Here is a 20,647-nt window from a genome sequence, read left to right as displayed (position 1 = left end):
TTATAACCACATACAAGTATTCAGTAGTTCAAGCATTAAAATACATGAAGCATGCAGGACAAACAAGAGTCAGCATCAAACAAACACAAATTGAAAAGGTAGACTAGGACTTATAGAGGACATCTATATGTGTTAGACATCGAGGCAGTAGCCCACCAAAGCAGACAGTACATGCACAACAAACTAACAAAAAGTCGACATGACAATAGTACATGAAGCAGCACAGGAGAGACATAGAACGAGCTACAAAAAGCATACAAACAAGCAAGCATACAAAGTAAGTTGCAGGACAAATTCACAGACACGCTGACACAAGGAGGCAAGAGCAGGCGGGTCAAGTTTAGTGCTGGCAGATCATATTATCAAACAGCCACTGTTTCAGATTAGAACTAAATGACCGATATGTGTTTAGGTCTCTGATACATGTTGGGATGTTATTCCATTCACGTGAGGCTGCAACAGAGAAGGTTGACTGACTAAAGGTACTTTTCCTAAATGGAATAATGCAGTCCCCTTTCATGACTCCTCTTGTGATCCGATGTTGGTTTGTTCTAATAGTTACAAATTCTCTAAGTGGAGGAGGGGCCATGCCATGTATGATTTTGTAAAAGAGACATGCATTTTTGTGCTTAATCATGTTTTCCCAGCTCACTAGATTGTGTTTTCTTAAAATTGCACAGTGATGGAATTGCCTTGGTTTTTTGTCCAGAACTTTCAGTGTTTGTTTATACAAAGACTGTAGTGGTTTTAGTGTTGTGTGATTAGCCTGAGACCAGCTCGTCAGACAGTAGCTCATGTGAGAGAATATCATTGAATGCATGTACATCATGGCTGCCTCGGTGGACATAGAGTTTCGTATAAATTTGAAATTGGCAAGATTGAATTTGATCCTTTTGCAGACAGTTTTTACATGTGCCCTGAAATTAAAGTTGGAGTCCAGAATAATGCCAAGGTATTTAAATTCCTTAACAATTTCTAATTTTTCTCCTGACACAAGAACATCTGGGTTTTCACTACAGTCATTTGTTTTGGAGAAGAACATACCAACAGTCTTAGACACATTTAGTTGGAGACGGCACTGATTGAGCCATGCTGTAATTTTCAGCATGGCCTTTGTGAGTTTGGCAGCAACTTCGGTTTTTGTCAATCCATGCACATACAGCACAGTATCATCAGCATACATTTGAATGTGGGCCTCTGGACACACAGACGGCAAGTCGTTGATATACAAACAAAATAAAAGTGGACCCAGTATGGATCCCTGTGGTACACCAGTGGACAAGGAGAGGGTGTCAGATTGCTGGTTATTTATTCGAACAGTTTGAGTTCGGTTAAAAAGGTATGATTCAACCCATTGACGTGCCTCAACAGAAAAATTAAAATTGGATAACTTGGATAATAGAACCTTGTGATTCACAGTGTCAAATGCTTTGCGGAGATCAAGAAAGACAGCACCGACAACGCCACGCTTATCCAACAGTGATTTAATTTTCTCAATGAAAAAACAATTAGCCGTCTCGGTTGAGTGGTTGGATCTGAAGCCAAATTGCATTGGATGAAGGGGGAATGAGCTGTTGTTCAGGTGGTGTATGATTTGCTCAGCTACACACTTTTCTGCTACTTTAGACATTACAGGGAGGAAGCTGATCGGCCTATAGTTACAGGCGGAATGATGATCACCAGATTTGAAAATTGGCGTGACAATTGCAGATTTCCAAATACTTGGAAACTGCCCTTGGGATATTGAAAGATTAACAATTTTAGTGATGGGATTGGCTAATGATGAACCGATATCTTTAAGCATCGTTGAGTCCATACCAAATGAATCTTTAGCTTTTGAGGGTTTGAGAGATTTAATAATACCTGTGATTTTTATTTCTGAGACAGTGTTTATACTGAAGGCTGGCTCCATTGTGTTTACTGAAGACACATTAACATGATCAGTCGAGAAGCCCTTTGCAATAGTTGCTACAGAATCAACAAAGTATCGATTAAGAGCTACTGCTACTTCAGATGGGTCCTTGGTCAGCTTTCCATTCAAGTCAAGTTCAATTGACCTTCCTGCGCTATGATGTTGTCCCATGAGTTTTTTTAACTGAGTCCATATTACTTTCGGATTACCCCGTGCCTCACTAATTATAGCAATAAAGAAATCAGCCCTAGCTTTCCTCAGACCTGTTATCACTTTATTTCTTAACATGGCAAAGTGATATTTGTCATGATAAAATTTTGTTCTAATGGCCTTTTTTAATGCAAGATCACGTTCTTTCATTAGTTTCAAAATGTCTGCATTTATCCAGGGAAGACTGTTCTTTTTATTCCTACTCCTAATGCTACGGGAAAATTCTGCAATTATACTCTGAATTTTACTTGAGAATATTTGACTGCCCTCACTCAGGTTTTTTCCAAATAACAGATCATTCCAGTTAAAACTATGAATAGTGTTTTTAAAAGACTCTTGCATGTTCTTGGGGATTCTAATGCTTTCATGTTCCTTAGTAGAGGAGCTAAATCTCTTTTTTGTTAACTTTCTGACCACAAGAGTTAGATTGTGGTCAGATAGCCCAGTTATCATGTTGTACGTTTTTGAGGTTCTCTCCGGTCTGTTACTGAACACTAAATCAATCTGAGTTCTGGTGGATTGGGTTATTCTTGTTGGACCTTTAATCAGCTGTGAGAGATCTAGCCCATCGGTTATTTGTTTGAGGTTCTTTCTAATTGATCTATCTTCCCAATTTACATTAAAATCTCCCATTATTATCACCTCTTTCTTAAAATGACATTCCTTGAGCATGTTTTGGAATTTTTCATAAAAATCATTATTTGAGGAGGGTGGGCGATACATTACAATAAGAATAAAAGACATTTGTGGTGATAGAGTGATATTCAAGCAAATACATTCCAAATCACAGTTTGACAGCAGTAATTCATTACATTGGATACAATCCTTCAGATAGACCATAACCCCGCCTCCCTTTGATTTCACCCTATCTCGTCTATACATTTGATAGCCTGGTATGTTTAGTGCTGCAGTTGGTGAGTTTTCATGTAGCCAGGTTTCAGATAGACAGAGGAAATCTAAATTTGATTCCATTAGTAGATGCTGGATTTGGTCACTTTTCGATACAATACTTCTTATGTTAAGATGACCACCAAATAAACCCTTAGGTTTAACTTTGGGATCCCATATTATTCTGGAGTGGTTGACAGTTTGAAAGACTTTCCACTTCCTGTGTTTTGTGATTGCCTGATTAATGATTTGTTTCCCATTTACATCCCTTAGCCCTCTGGCCACACGTAGCTTTCTATTTGAGTTAATGTTACACTTTGCTATTGGATTGTTACCTTCGATACCAGGAAGCTGTCGGTCAACATGCGTATCAGACTGCACGGCAGACTGAGTCACCACTGTGTAGACCTTTTGCTGTGGTTGTTGCCCGGCTGGCCGTGGTTGTAGCCCGGCTGGCTGTGGTTGAAGTCCGGTTGGCCGTGGTTGAAGCCCGGCTGGCCGTGGTTGAAGCCCGGCTGGCCGTGGTTGAAGCCCGGCCGGCCGTGGTTGAAGCCCGGTTGGCTGTGGTTGAAGCCCGGCTGGCTTTTGATGTAGCCCAGTTAGGTGAGGATGTAGCCTGGTTAGCTGTGATTGTAGCCTGGCTGGCAGTGGATGTAGCCCAGCTAGCTGAGGTTGTAGCCCGGCTGGCTGTGGTTGTATCCTGGCTGGCTGTGGTTGAAGCCCGGTTTGCCGGGGTTGTAGCCCGGTTGGCTGTGGTTGTAGCCCGGCTGGCTGTGGTTGAAGCCCGGCTGGCTGTGGTTGAAGCCCGGCTGGCTGTGGTTGTAGCCCGGCTGGCTGTGGTTGAAGCCCGGTTTGCCGGGGTTGTAGCCCGGCTGGCTGTGGTTGTAGCCCGGCTGGCTGTGGTTGAAGCCCGGCTGGCTGTGGTTGAAGCCCGGCTGGCTGTGGTTGAAGCCCGGCTGGCTGTGGTTGTAGCCCGGCTGGCTGTGGCCGAAGCCCGGCTGGCTGTGGCCGAAGCCCGGCTGGCTGTGGTTGAAGCCTGGCCGGCCGTGGTTGAAGCCCGGTTGGCTGTGGTCGAAGCCCGGCTGGCTTTTGATGTAGCCCAGTTAGGTGAGGATGTAGCCTGGTTAGCTGTGATTGTAGCCTGGCTGGCAGTGGATGTAGCCCAGCTAGCTGAGGATGTAGCCCAGCTAGCTGAGGATGTAGCCTGGCTAGCTGTGGTTGTAGCCTGGCTGGTAGTGCTTGTAGCCCAGTTAACTGAGAATGAAGACTGGCTAGCTGTAATTGTAACCCTGCTAGGTGTGGTTGTTGCCCAGTTAAATGAAGGCCTGTTAGCCATGATTGAATCCCAATTAGCTGTAGTTGTGGCCCACTTAGCAGTGGATGTTTCTCCACTGCAAGATGTTTCTGAAACTGTTTTATATAAACTTGCAGATACAAATATATGTATGTTTCAAGTATATACTGTAAGTAAATGAATGTTAATAACATAACGTCACTTCACGTGCTCTTCAGCTCCAGGAGGAGTAATCAGTAATCTGAGGCATTAAAGAGATTAAATCATGAACGGTTGAAGGAGGTGTTCAAGTTGCTGGGCTAGCTAGCGAGCACCTAGCGTGTGGGCTGACATGTGTTGAAAAAGTCAGAAAGCTGCTAGCTTAGCTTAGCTAGCTTAGCTTAGCCCCCGCTGCTGTAGCTGTAAACACGGGACCCAACTCACAAGCTAACAGGCTAACGGCTAACAACAAAGCCGCTAAGTGTGTGGTTCTCCCCGCCGGTACGGAGACACAACAACCGGGGCGTTAGGTTCACTTGCACGCCGGGACACCGGGGAGCAGCTTCCCGCCGGTTCCCCGCAGCTACACGCCGGGTCTGGTGGGTGTTTCTGCCGAGGAACACCTGTGACGTTAGCGGGGGGCTAGCGTCGTAGCCGCGCGGGGCTAACTGGATGCTAGCTGGATGCTAACTGGGGCTAGCTGGTGCTACAGGCTGCTGCCGCCGCCGCTGGCCTCGCTGCTCTCCCGAGGTTTTCTCTATGTTGTGGCGGCACACGGACCCTTGAGCTCCGCAACAGGCACACGGTGTCCGCTGTCTATCAGCCTCAGCAGTATTCACCAGGATACGACAGCCGTGTTCTCAGAGCACAGAGTCGCGACTTCACACTAGACGAAAAGCAGTATTATTGTCACAGTGAACCTCTACGGACAGGCCTAATCCCCTGCTGTAACCAACTGTTTCCATGATGTTACCTCGGCGTTCGCCAGTGAAGACAAGGTGGGTCTATCGGCGTTTGCGGACCTTAAGGGGGATTTGGAGAACAAAGGAGAGAGCCGCGGGGGGGCTCGCTGAGCCTCGCGGACCGATCGCGACGTGTGATCTAATTAGCATATGAATCGGAGTCCAGCCGCTGGCTAGAACCTCTCTCTACTCACCATTGGAGGAAACCACAGACCCTTGAAACTAATGTCACTCGTGATTGGTTGGTAGAAGTGTTGCTATTGGTCACCTTATGGGTCATTGCAGTGCACACGTGGGGTCACAGCATTCCGCACGTGGGGTAAGCCCCTCCCACACAATATTTATAATAAAAATGTATATATTAATATTTATTATTATTTATAAGTAAGCCTTTACCAAAAGCACTGCAGTTAATTAAAACTAAACATTCATGTGATGCTTGATGTTATAGGTGAACATATTGTACAGGGAACAAATGTGAACAAGGTATATGTGGAGTGAAAGCTTTATTTACATACAGCAAAAATATTGTACAAAAACTCAGATGAGGCTTGAAATGTTTCTCTGCAGCCTCTGGGTCATGACTTCTTTGTGGGACTCTTCTCCAGTGTGTAGACGTCTGTGGTGTGTAGCTGTGAGATCAGTGTAGCTTCCAGTCTTATATGAAGTGTGGGACACAGGTCGGTGCGCTCCTGGCTGTGGAAGGATGGATCCATGTCATCTGTCCCGCTTCAATCAGCTGTAAACACATTCAGTAAAATTAGCACAGTTCAATTACAACATACACCTTTACATGTAACTGGAAAATTATTTAATGAATATAACCTTACCCTCTTTCTTCTCCGACAACTCCTCAATGCTGATGTAAGGTCTGGTCGGATCATACTGGCTCATAGTGTGTCTTTGTACGTCATGGACAGGCAGCTGGAAAACAACACATGTAACATGACTTTATTATTAATAAACGGAAATAGCCGCGCTGCATCACCGTTGGAAGATCCACAGCAAAAAAACACCAAAACAATTCATAAACAGTTACTTACATTCAATGGCTTCATTTTCTGCACTTTAAATCCGGACTTTCAGCGTCTCAGCCTAACGCCTCTTTGTTTGTGTGTGTGTGTGCGTGTGTGTGTGTGTGTGGGGGGGGGGGGGGCTGAGGCTGTGAAAACATACAGAAAAAAGTCACGTTGATGAAAAAACTTAACGAGAACAAACTGTTACATCTAAGTAATTCATACATATTTACACATGCACTAGATCTGCTCCAGCACTCGATGCTGTATTCGTATTTTAGCAACTTTCTCGCTATCCCAAAGAGTGGCGGACATGCTTTCAGATGTAGGGTTAGCTTAGTAGTTAGCATGGCGTCTCTAGCTTAGCTCTCACCGTAACTCAGGGACTGTGCGCCCGTCTTCTCCGGCTCGACTCGTCCACACCGGGCCCGCGGCTCTGCTTCCCACGCACTCATCTTCTCCTCCAGGGAACAGCGTCGTGTCGACTTCAGCAAGTTATTTACCCCGAAAACAGAGTCACTCGTACGGGACAAGCTAAACACGACCCGCTTCCTGTCTGCGGGACACTCGACGCTGCTGCACTGTGTTTACGAGGCTGTGATTGGACGAGTCCATCAGCTGATGACGCGAGCGGGTGACGTGAGCAGCGGTTACTTCATATGGGATGAGTATTTGACCGAGGCCAGGTTTATTTTTTGTGGTGTTTAGTACATTTACACACATGATTCACGCTGTTCTGTGTTCGTAACCTTATAGTTGAATGCACTTATTGTAAGTCGCTTTGGATAAAAGTGTTGACTGTTTTAATGGAATACTGAGAAAGTTTAATAACAACAATTAGACAATTGAAGTTCAAATTATGAAGGAATTTAAGCTCTATATTGTGTCTCCTTTATATTTAAAATAATAATCAAACTGAGTGGATATGTATGTTGTATCCAAACAGCCGGCTGCTGTGTTTTGTCACTGTGCAGTCCATGGGGGATTAAATATTACACTGACAAAATAAATCATTAAATCAATGAATGTTTCATAGCAATTTTGAAAGTAGTGGTGAAAAGGTACCATTTAATATTCATGGAACAGCTTAGTTTGCCATTGACATGTGAATTTGATGCCAGTATTTTGGGAGGACAGATATTTTTATGGAAAGCCAGTAGAAGTTTGGAGCTTACAGGACACAGATGATCATACCCAGCATCATTTATTTGCTGGTAGAGGTGTGGTTAACACTTCCTCTGTGCATTTAACCAGCACAATTGAAAAAGTGACTGTAATCATGCCACTCTGTACAGTTGTTGAGATTTAGGATTGTTTTGGATGACAATAAAAATTTGAAATAAAGTGCATTGTTTCATTTCTTTTGACTGCATTGACCTTTGTTCGTGGTATACAATATAATTCATTATAGCACACTTACTTACTTAAGAACAATTTAAAATTTCAGGTTTAATATTTATTTTAAGCCTGGTTTACTCAGCCAGATAGTTTGTTGGTGCCTCTTACACATTGGTGTTATCTGCTCTCAGGGAAACTGATTTGCATTTGTGAAGCTCAGAGCATTGTCATTTGCATGTGAAAGCGTCCTCTAGGCGTTGGAGCAGGGGGGTCAAATCTCAACAGCTCACAGGCTTGACAACTGCAGGAACCCTGAGCGTTTCCTTTGCTGCCTGCAGATACGTGTGAAAGTCGTTAACCGAAGGATGTGCCAACACTTCTCTGCGACACAGATTGACACAAACGCTTCTTTTCATGCAGTGGGCCGCCTTCCTGTTTACTCTAGCATATGTATCCAAGAGACTTATTTCTTTGTCATGAAAAGACACATGTCCCTGTCGATTTTTGTAGAAGTAGGCCAATCGTAGTGCCGGGGCTGGCCTTTAGGGGGCGCTAGTCAGTTATTTTGCCACGCCCATTCCTTAAAACCACCTGAATGTCTTCAGGGGGGGGCTGTTGCTACACACATGTAGTTTGAGGGAGATTGAACCTTGAACACCGAAGTTATAGCAATTTCGTGTGTCATGGCGAGTTGATGAACTTTGATGCCCCCCCATTAATATGGCGTATGACAAAAAGTCACAGTAATCTTATATCTTCATTATCAATGTCTTGAGACCCATTTGACACAGTTTGACATGGTTGCGCAAAGTGGATGAGGAGGAATACTTACAAGTGTAAGACTTACCAAAAACAAGACATTTCCTGCTGCCACCAGGGGGCGCTGTGCTTCTAAGTCACGATTTCTGCGTCGATGTCTTCAGGTCGTGACTCTTGTCTTATGTGTCCAGTTTGGTCTTGATCGGACCAAATATGTCCGAGATACAGACGCCCGTGTTTTGATGGCCTTTAATACACTTTGACGCAACGCCACGGTCACACGCTCTGACAAAAAGTTGATTTTTTTTGATAACTTTAGATCTCCATATTGTTGTGATGAAACTCGTCTAAATTTTAAGTTGATCCGATGAAAGCCCTACGACAAGTACATCAAAGTAAAAACGTGGAATATTTACATGTTTATCATTCAAACTGTATTTGTGTTGTGGCTTTGTTCTTGTGCACACATGCAGAGCCAGAGGCAGGGAGAGCACACCTCCACCTCCACCTCCACCTCCACACCCTTCTGTGACAGAACATCTGAGGACAATGGGAGGATCTTCTCATGGTTGAACACCGTTTTTCCAAGGAACACATGTGGGTGTGTCAGAGGTGATGCTTATCTTGATTTCCATGGAACTGATAAAAAATGATCTACCGATAAGATATAATGATGTAGTATCTCCAAATAATGACTTGTTACAAACTAATAATGAGTTAATCTCTTAAATAAATAATTGCTAATTCAAAACCTTAAATCAATACAATGACTTTGTATATTAAAATAATGACAAAGTTATGAAATCATTATATTTGATGTACAATGTGTAATAAGAAGATATCATCACGTAAAAGCCATAACAACAAATACAAATAAGAAGAATCAATAAAAAAGGGGCAACATTGCACAAGTGCAAAAAATAATAATTAGCAATCTGTAAGAATAAAAAGATAACATCACATGTCAAAATGTGATTTAAAAGAAGTTACTGAATCTGGGGGTAAAGAAAAACATGTGATTAGTCTTTAAATTTAACAGACATAATTCTGTTCCAATCATTAATATTTTAATAAAAAAGGGTTAATCAAAAAATGAATAGAAACTATTTTACTGGTCATTTGTGGTATTTGGAAGAGCAGATTTCCCATAATGCTCAATAGTGTGTTCCATTAGACTCTCCCTTTCATCCCTTTGTTTAAAAGTCCATACCTTCAGTTTGTCAAACAGACTTTATCACTGTTTTTGTTGCAACTACTTTAAACCACTACTAATAAACAATGTCACAAGGTGGACGTCTCAGGCTACATCCACACGACAGTTATACACAATGCATCACTGTGACTACTTTACACTACACCATAGTTTTTGCTCACCTAAATGGTGAAGTTTGGAAATGGCCCGGCCCCTGTTTTATTTTGAAAACTGTTGATGTGTGGACGACAGAAACGCAGACATTTGAAGACAATGACCCAGTCATCAACATTCACTTCCTGATTGGTTCTTATCAGTCCTGACTCAACTACCGGCAGTGAAGGCAAAGCGCTGTAAACACTTAATTTCAGAATATAGTGCCACCTTGTCGTCGTTCTGAAAAAACACAACTTACAGCTTTGAGGGTCTTTTTTTTTTATATAAAAGACAGGACGTACTTTGGTCTGCTCCTTCCTGAGTTGTTTGATGACTGTTGTAGTAGAAAATTAACTAAGCAAGGTTAAAAAAGTATTTTGTATTTGGACAGTAAGTGTTTGAAGCTTCTCAAGAGACTTTTATGACTTGTATTTACATACAACAGATGTTTGATGACTTGAGCTGTTTTCTGGTGGGAACTGTTTATGACGTCAATACAGTGAGACCTTTTGCGACTTAATTACCCATCAAAGGAAGGAGTGTATCTCTTATAATCACCTTAGGAAACACATGTGAATCAGCTGTTATGTTTAGTTTCCTGTCCTTCCCCCACCTATGGGAACCTGTCTGGATTGGCTCAGAGAGACAGCCCTATCCCCTGGTATATAAGATCTGTGTATCTGACTGTTCTGCATCTTCACTCTGAGACCCTTGCGGTTTCCCTGTGTTGATCCTTTCTGCAGAAAGCCCCTTATTAAATACACGTAGATAACTTTGTTGTTTCCAGCCTCTTGTATCTCCAGAATTCTACCACAATTTGGTGTCAGAAGTGGGATCGCACGTCTGGACGCATCTGGACTCGGTGTCTACGGTTGACTGATCATCTTGGAAAAAAGTTTCCAAACTTAACCTCCCCACGGGTGAGATGCAGGGACCTAGACCCGAGCCGGATTGTCTCAGCGCTGCGATCTATCTGGTGAGAATCTGAGATTTCAAGTGTAATATATACCAAGCAGAACATAGTGTTACAGAGAAGTTGGTCTAAGAGGGAATCGGGATCCTCCAGACAGGTGAAAGCCCTGTAAATTTTTAACCAAGGTTTAGAAGAAACCTGGAAGGTAGACTGACGAGGTACCTTAAAAACGAGTTTGTTAAATAACACAACCACAGAGAGGACATAATACTGAGTTGTATTTGCATTGTGTGAAACAAGTCTCGAAGACGCGCGCATGTAGAGAACTTCTTTAAGGCACTATGATTTGTGTTGGTGAGGCAGAATATTTGAAGGTGTATTTTTAAAAAAAAGATATAAAAAAAAAGAAAAAAAAAAAAAGAGATGAATTGAGAAACTAACAGCAACCAAGTTATTACAAGAGAAAATTACTGTTGGTTATATAATATTGGAGGTATTACATTATTTAGATGATGTTTATATTAACAAGTTTCCTATTTGCTCCTTACGATAGCGTTTTGGAGATTGATTGAAGACTTAAGGTAACTACTTAAAATAAAATTTAAAAAAAATTCTTTACATAGGTAAATGAAAAATATAAGATTTGGATTATGGAACTGAACTGAGTAATCCTTATGTGAACTTCATGTGAAAGAACTATGGTGACAAAGCACTAAGTTTGTTTCAAGTGTGAATGAGGAATGAGAGACTGTGGGTTTCCAGAGAGAGAGAGAGTTTTTTAAGACAGCTGAAACAGCTGAGACTAAATCTAGAGGAGAACGAAATAGTAAGTTAGGCCAGAAAAGTAAATTTAAAATTTCAGGCAGATAGGAATGTATGTTGAATGTGGTTAGAAGAATTGCATCATAGGGACAGAAAACATACACTGGCAGGGACAGTTAACACCTCACAAATGTCTCAGTGTCTCAAAATGCAGGTTCCCGACCTCGACTCTTCCCCGCCGACAAGACGACAACCAGAACAACACCAAGCTCCACCAGAAGCGGATGTTCCACAGGCAGGAGCCCAGGTTCCACAACAACCTTTTCCAGCTAATGACGTTCCAGACCCATAACTCCTCTCTTCACCTCGCACCAGACAAGTGGGCTATATGGACTGGGACAGGATCCAGCCCGAATCGCGAATTCTTGAAGTGACCTGAAGTTGCCAGCCTGTTAAAACGTACAGGCATCAAGTGGGACTCAGGAAGAGCTTAATAAAAGCACATACAGTTCATGCGAATAAGAAGAAGAAAGAGAGACTGATCTGCATAAAGCCTCACTGAAGATGTTCATAGGTACATCGCGATGCAGAAGAAGAGGATTTCAAGGAAGGAGGGGGGACGCATGTGGAAACGATGATTGGGACATTTGTTTTCTCTGTGGAGAGAAGGGACATTGGGCAAAACAAAAATTGATTGATGAATTACAAGGCTGAATGAACCGAGGCGGGGATGGAGGAGAGGGAGGAACCAGCATCTTTGAGCAGAGAACGAGACCATGAGGAACACCTCACACATCAAGAGGGTGAATGCACCACACAAACACTAAAAACACTTATCATAGAAGTAAATGATTTTTTTTTGTTTTTTAGAAGAAAATTCAACACTAAGTTGCATGTTCTGGAAAGAACATAGATGTGCTGTTACTGTAGTCACCCTCTCAGTTCCTTCAAAGATGTTCAGAGGATGCTTTCCTTTTTTGATGTTCCTGGTTCACACTCACATGACTTGCAGTCAAAAACAAAAATGATGAATGGCAAGACTTGCGACCGTGGATACAAAAATGTGTCAATGCTGACATTTGGGAAAAGATATCAGATCCCGTGGTTAAGAAAAATCAATTTTTTAAAGTGTTTAGAAAATGATTTACATCTGTTATTTACACTTTCAAGGTTGTTTAAATGGTACCAGACACAAATACAGAAGCCCAATATGCACATGCATATTTAGTTTATACAAACAACATTTTAAGGGCTCAGAGGTAATCATGATGTGGGTTTAATTAACACATGGAACCTGTGGTTATTACACCATGATCTGACAATATCTACTGTTACAGAAAGCCATCGATGGTATTACACCAGTTTTCAACTCTCTATTGAGAGCAGGTGTAATTGTTCCTTGCAAGGATTTACTAGTGCACACTCTGATTTTTTCCGGTGGAAAGTATTTTTGATAAAACACAAACTGATGATTTGCGATTCATCCAAAATTTGTATGTTGTCAACGCCGCAGTACAACAATGCGCTTCGTCGGTTCCAAATTCTTAAAACAATCCTTTAGCAAGTTCTGAAAGATTATAAATGATTCTCTGTTGTTGATCGGGCAAATGCATTCTTCAGTTTTTAAATTGATAAAGACATATAATACTGGTTTACATTTGAGTTCAACAGAGAAAGTTATACATTCACATGCCTCGTCAAGGCTATTGTGAATCACTGACCATTTACAACCAGGCACTAAAAAGCTTAAGATCATTAAAGATAACACCAGGAAGTGCACATTTACGATATGTTGACAATATAAGGATTAGTGATTTGTGCTCCAACTGAAGAATATTGTGAAAATTATTCTGTAGCTCTACTAAAACATCTAAATGCAGAAGGACATAAGGCAAGCCTGAAAAACTGCAGTTTGTTAAAGTATAAGTTTGTTAAAGCAAAGGTTCGTAAAAGTATAAGTTTGTAAAAGTATAGGTTTGTAAATGTACAAGTTAAAATTTTAGGGCATGTGATCACAGCAGAGGGAAATTCCCTCTCCCCTAATAGTGTAACAGTAATTCAAAGATTCCTAAAACTGTTACAAAGAAATAAGTGATGTCATTCCTATGAATGTATTTTAACTATGCTGTCCTCGAGGAGCCCCTCAGCGCAATCGCACACGGGCTTAAAAGCATATAGCAAAGTGACATGGACTGATGACGCGGAGAAAGCTTTCATTGACTTGAAACTGACGCTACAGATGACCTCGACTTTATGACTACACGACCATGACCGACCTTTCACACAACCAGATGACAAGAAAGGGGGAGTAGATGACATCAGTGCTACTCAGATCAAGGGGGGTAAACAGAGACGTGTAGCATTTTTCTTAGCAAAACTTGATCCCAAATGCTATGTGTATGATGCTATCGATAACATGCTATTCTGTTGGAAATGCCTAACATCACTGTGAAAAGATGTAATGTTCTTAACCCAGCTACTCTTCTTCCAACAGAAGGAGATGGTGAACAACATAATTGTGTAGTAACAATAACCTAAGTTTGTTCCCCCAGACCACACTTACAGGAAACAACGTTGCAGAATCAAGATTTACACTGTTTGTGGATGGATCAGCGTCCCGCAATTCAGACACAGGAGCAAATCAAGTTGGTTTCACTGTGGTAGCAGCACATGATACATTGATTGCACGACCTCTCCCTGCTTCCCTGTCGGCACAGGCAGCAGAGCTCACTGCTCTCATTGAAGCATGCAGATTGGCTAAGGGGAAAAGGGTTAACATCTACACTGACAGTAGATATGCATTTGTAAAGTACATGATTTTGGCACGATTTGGAAACACAGAGAATTCCTTACACCATCAGGCAAACCAATTGCACATCATGCTCTAGTGTCTCAGATCCTTGATGCTGTCCTCCTCCCCAAACAGGATGCAGTATGTAAATGTGATGCTCACACCTCTAATAATGACCAAGTATCACAAGGAAATGCCAGGGAGGATGTAGCAGCAAAAGCATTTGCTCGCCGGCTCTATCTTCTTCACACATTCTCTTACAGGTCGACCCCACCACCCCCACGGCTGACCTACAAGAACTTCAACTTAGAGCAACAGCTGAAGAGCGTGGACTTTGGAAGAGAAGTGGTTGCACACACACACATGGGGTGTGGGTGGGCCCTGATGAGAAACCTTGTTTGCCAAAATATCTGTTTCCTCATTTTGCAAAGTAAATGCATGGGAAGGATCATGTTTTAAAAGGATCGAAGATGGATTTAATTGAGCTAACACCGAGTGAGGGGAAAAAATATTGGTTGGTTATAGTTTATATGTTTTCTGAAAGACAGAGCTGCCGTAGCTAAAGCGTTGATCACTGAAGTTATTCCCAGATGGGGAATCCCAAGTAAAATCAGCAGTGAAATGGGACTCCATTTGTTAGTGCGGCACTAAAATAATTAAGAAAATATTGGGGCATTGGACCTGTTAAAAGACAATTGCCCTCAACAATTCTCTTTGAAGATGAAATGCGATGTTATTATTCAAATCTCTCTTCTGCCTTATCTGCCATCCACAAACAGGTTAAAGACGCACTCCCTAAACTGGCAAGTGGACCACTTCATGGCCTGAAGCCCGGCAACTGGGTGATAGTGAAGGACCTAAGGCGGAAAAGTGGGTGACACAGACGCTGGACAGGACCGTACCAGATCCTGTTAACAACCCACACGGCAGTGAACGTCGCTAAGAGTCCCAGAACCAGAACATCCACCTTCTGCACCCACACTGAATAATTAAAACAAAGGATCGTTGAAGAGGGGGCAGTGCTGACCAGCACAGCTGTTGGTAATAGTTGCCTCGGAGAATCACATAATACACACACAGCTGAGAAGACGACGATGAAACGCCGACCTTAGTGGCATCACTTCAGTCAGCTGGGTCGGAATGGCAGTAGAGGAACTGTTCTCTCAATATTGATGACATCAATCCCCCGCTGACTGATAACTCTTGATACGAATTTCATTTTTGGAACATTCAAGCCAATCTCCCGGGCCAGTCTGATTTGTTGGGTTTCAAGCATCCTGTGCGATAGGATGATTTGTTTCCCTTTGAAGCTACAGAGAGTGTTTGCTCGTATCAACATGCCACACTTCTTTAAGCACGTATGTCTCCCCCACACTGCACCTTTATACTTACAGTTTAGTTACTGTAGCCTCCATGGGCTTTATGGGGCATGCCAGCTGTGTCCCTATGGTTTGTTCTGCCAGATGACACACCAATTGGATCTACAGTCACGATAATATAAGATGTGTTTCCCCTCCCTGACTGGTTTCCTCCCCAGAACCCTTTTGATAGTGATGAAGAATGTAATGATGTTGTGATGTCTGTTTAATCTGCTTTTATTAGTCCTCCCTCCCATTTAAGGACGCATACCGTCCACGACAAAAGCAGTTTGTTTTACACTTCAATGATGATGATGATGTATTTTGAAATCCTGGTGAATTGATGTATTCGATTTTTTCATTCTCTTAAGTTGTCAATAAATGACAAAAAGGAGGGAAATGTAGTAGAAAATTAACTAAGCAAGGTTAAAAAAGTATTTTGTATTTGGACAGTAAGTGTTTGAAGCTTCTCAAGAGACTTTTATGACTTGTATTTACATACAACAGATGTTTGATGACTTGAGCTGTTTTCTGGTGGGAACTGTTTATGACGTCAATACAGTGAGACCTTTTGCGACTTAATTACCCATCAAAGGAAGGAGTGTATCTCTTATAATCACCTTAGGAAACACATGTGAATCAGCTGTTATGTTTAGTTTCCTGTCCTTCCCCCACCTATGGGAACCTGTCTGGATTGGCTCAGAGAGACAGCCCTATCCCCTGGTATATAAGATCTGTGTATCTGACTGTTCTGCATCTTCACTCTGAGACCCTTGCGGTTTCCCTGTGTTGATCCTTTCTGCAGAAAGCCCCTTATTAAATACACGTAGATAACTTTGTTGTTTCCAGCCTCTTGTATCTCCAGAATTCTACCACACTGTCAGGTCCTCGCAGTCTTTTCCTCTTTCCTCACCCAGCTGTCCCATCACCTCAGATGGTTTGGCTATAAAAGGCCTTGATAGCTTGGTCTCTGCTCAGATGGGCCTCCATCACCTGTGTGACGCAAGAGGACAAAAGATGCCTTGTGGAGAAAACTCTAGAAGAGACACTTTGGAGGTTTATATTTCAGTCTCGGTCGTCACTCACACATTCATACAGTTGTTTGCATGTTTGTGTGGCATCAACTTTGCCTGAGAAGGAAACTGTGGGAACGGTGGTGTTCAGTCCGTGGACGATGTGGTCATCCATGGTGCGCATCACCTTCAGCACCTCCTGAGAAACCCACATTGGGACACAGAGACAGCCAGCAGCTTCAGGTCAACTCCAAACCATCCAAAACAAATATATATATGTTTATCATTCAAACAGTATTTGTGTGTGGCTCTGTTCTGGTGCACACGTGCAGAACTAGAGGCAGGGAGAGCACACTTTCACCTCCACCTCAACCTTCACCTCCACACCCTTCCGTGACAGAACATCTGAGGACACTGGGAGGATTTTGTCATGGTTGAAAACCGTTTTTCAAAGGAACACATGTGGGTGTTTCAGAGGTGTTGCTTCATCTTGATTTACATGGAACTGTTAAGAAATTATTTACTTATCAAATATAATGATGTAGTATCTCCAAATAATGACTTGTTACAAACTAATAATGAGTTAATCTCTTAAATAAATAATTGCTCGTTCAAAACCATTACTCAAAACAATGACTTTGTATATTAAAATAATGACAAAGTTATGAAATCATTATATTTGATGTACAATGTGTAATAAGAAGATATCATCACGTAAAAGCCATAACAACAAATACAAATAAGACGAATCAATGAAAAAGGATACAACATTGCACAAGTGCAAAAAATAATAATTAGCAATATGTAAGAATAAAGAGATGTGATTTAAAAGTAGTTTCTGAATCTGAGAGTAAAGAAAAACAAGTGATTAGTCTTCAAATTTAACAGACATGATTCTGTTCCAATCATTAATATTTTAAAAAGGGTTAATCAAAAAATAAATAGAAACTATTTTACTGGTCATTTGTGGTATTTGGAAGAGCAGTTGCAGGTCAGATAGTTTCTTTAAATTCTCCTGAATAAATGTTTCTCAGTTTCTTAGATTTCTGTTGCTGATACAGAGGAGAACTTAATCGAAACCAAACAAAACCACCAAAGACTGAATGGAAATAAACAGAATAGAAGTCGAAGCAACTGAGGCTGAAATATTATGACTTTTAGTTTCTAGTATGGGACAAACCGTTAAAACACAAGATCTTACATTTCCCATAATGCTCAATAGTGTGTTCCATTAGACTCTCCCTTTCATCCCTTTGTTTAAAAGTCCATACCTTCAGTTTGTCAAACAGACTTTATCACTGTTTTTGTTGCAACTACTTTAAACCACTACTAATAAACAATGTCACAAGGTGGACGTCTCAGGCTACATCCACACGACAATTATACAAAATGCATCACTGCGACTACTTTACACTACACCATAGTTTTTGCTCACCTAAATGGTGAAGTTTGGAAATGGCCCGGCCCCTGTTTTATTTTGAAAACTGTTGATGTGTGGACGACAGAAACGCAGACATTTGAAGACAATGACCCAGTCATCAACATTCACTTCCTGATTGGTTCTTATCAGTCCTGACTCAACTACCGGCAGTGAAGGCAAAGCGCTGTAAACACTTAATTTCAGAATATAGTTCCACCTTGTCGTCGTTCTGAAAAAACACATCTTACAGCTTTGAGGTTTTTTTTTTTTTTTATATAAAAGACAGGACGTACTTTGGTCTGCTCCTTCCTGAGTTGTTTGATGACTGTCAGGTCCTCGCAGTCTTTTCCTCTTTCCTCACTCAGCTGTCCCATCACCTCAGATGTTTTGGCTATACAGGCCTTGATAGCTTGGTCTCTGCTCAGATGGGCCTCCATCACCTGTGTGACGCAAGAGGACAAAAGATGCCTTGTGGAGAAAACTCTAGAAGAGACACTTTGGAGGTTTATATTTCAGTCTCGGTCGTCACTCACACATTCATACAGTTGTTTGCATGTTTGTGAGGCATCAACTTTGCCTGAGAAAGAAAACTGTGGGAACGGTGGTGTTCAGTCCGTGGACGATGTGGTCATCCATGGTGCGCATCACCTTCAGCACCTCCTGAGAAACCCACAGTGGGACACAGAGACAGCCAGCAGCTTCAGGTCAACTCCAAACCATCCAAAACAAATATATATATGTTTATCATTCAAACAGTATTTGTGTGTGGCTCTGTTCTGGTGCACACGTGCAGAACTAGAGGCAGGGAGAGCACACTTTCACCTCCACCTCAACCTTCACCTCCACACCCTTCCGTGACAGAACATCTGAGGACACTGGGAGGATTTTGTCATGGTTGAAAACCGTTTTTCAAAGGAACACATGTGGGTGTGTCAGAGGTGTTGCTTCATCTTGATTTACATGGAACTGTTAAGAAATTATTTACTTATCAAATATAATGATGTAGTATCTCCAAATAATGACTTGTTACAAACTAATAATGAGTTAATCTCTTAAATAAATAATTGCTCGTTCAAAACCATTACTCAAAACAATGACTTTGTATATTAAAATAATGACAAAGTTATGAAATCATTATATTTGATGTACAATGTGTAATAAGAAGATATCATCACGTAAAAGCCATAACAACAAATACAAATAAGACGAATCAATGAAAAAGGAAACAACATTGCACAAGTGCAAAAAATAATAATTAGCAATATGTAAGAATAAAGAGATGTGATTTAAAAGTAGTTTCTGAATCTGAGAGTAAAGAAAAACAAGTGATTAGTCTTCAAATTTAACAGACATGATTCTGTTCCAATCATTAATATTTTAAAAAGGGTTAATCAAAAAATAAATAGAAACTATTTTACTGGTCATTTGTGGTATTTGGAAGAGCAGTTGCAGGTCAGATAGTTTCTTTAAATTCTCCTGAATAAATGTTTCTCAGTTTCTTAGATTTCTGTTGCTGATACAGAGGAGAACTTAATCGAAACCAAACAAAACCACCAAAGACTGAATGGAAATAAACAGAATAGAAGTCGAAGCAACTGAGGCTGAAATATTATGACTTTTAGTCTCTAGTATGGGACAAACCGTTAAAACACAAGATCTTACATTTCCCATAATGCTCAATAGTGTGTTCCATTAGACTCTCCTTTTCATCCCTTTGTTTAAAAGTCCATACCTTCAGTTTGTCAAACAGACTTTATCACTGTTTTTGTTGCAACTACTTTAAACCACTACTAATAAACAATGTCACAAGGTGGACGTCTCAGGCTACATCCACACGACAGTTATACACAATGCATCACTGCGACTACTTTACACTACACCCAAGTTTTTGTTCACCTAAATGGTGAAGTTTGGAAATGGCCCGGCCCCCATTTTAGTTTGAAAAATGTTGTAGTTTAGATGACAAAAACGCAGACATTTGAAGACAATGACCCAGTCATCAACATTCACTTCCTGATTGGTTCTTATCAGTCCTGACTCAACTACCGGCAGTGAAGGCAAAGCGCTGTAAACACTTAATTTCAGAATATAGTGCCACCTTGTCGTCGTTCTGAAAAAACACAACCTACAGCTTGGAGGGTTGTTTTTTTTTTATATAAAAGACAGGACGTACTTTGGTCTGCTCCTTCCTGAGTTGTTTGATGACTGTCAGGTCCTCTCAGTCTTTTCCTCTTTCCTCACCCAGCTGTCCCATCACCGCAGATGGTTTGGCTATAAAAGGCCTTGATAGCTTGGTCTCTGCTCAGATGGGCCTCCATCACCTGTGTGACGCAAAAGGACAAAAGATGCCTTGTGGAGAAAACTCTAGAAGAGACACTTTGGAGGTTTATATTTCAGTCTCGGTCGTCACTCACACATTCATACAGTTGTTTGCATGTTTGTGTGGCATCAACTTTGCCTGAGAAGGAAACTGTGGGCACGGTAGTGTTCAGTCCCTGGACGATGTGGTCATCCATGGTGCGCATCACCTTCAGCACCTCCTGAGAAACCCACAGTGGGACACAGAGACAGCCAGCAGCTTCAGGTCAACTCCAAACCATCCAAAACTGTTTACATGTTTATCATTCAAACTGTATTTGTGGTGTGGCTCTGTTCTGGTGCACACATGCAGAGCCGGAGGCAGG

At 41.6% G+C, this 20,647-nt stretch overlaps 1 protein-coding gene and 1 long non-coding RNA gene across 2 annotated transcripts in view; one reads left to right on the top strand and one right to left on the bottom strand.

The window, feature by feature from the left end:
- Positions 1–20,647, top strand: part of LOC133011050 (NAD-dependent protein deacylase sirtuin-5, mitochondrial-like) — a 231,594-nt gene that overhangs the window by 7,181 nt on the left and 203,766 nt on the right. The window lies entirely within an intron of this gene.
- Positions 5,733–6,392, bottom strand: LOC133011052 (uncharacterized). The gene is made up of 3 exons (XR_009680714.1): positions 6,289–6,392; positions 6,076–6,169; positions 5,733–5,984 (listed from the first exon to the last, which is right to left on the bottom strand). It is a non-coding gene; the product is annotated as an uncharacterized LOC133011052 (long non-coding RNA).

This window comes from Limanda limanda, chromosome 9, assembly GCF_963576545.1.
Source record: "Limanda limanda chromosome 9, fLimLim1.1, whole genome shotgun sequence".
NCBI classification, from domain to species: domain Eukaryota; kingdom Metazoa; phylum Chordata; class Actinopteri; order Pleuronectiformes; family Pleuronectidae; genus Limanda; species Limanda limanda.
Note: the sequence above shows the minus strand (reverse complement) of the source record. Positions and strands in the feature narration are given on the sequence as shown.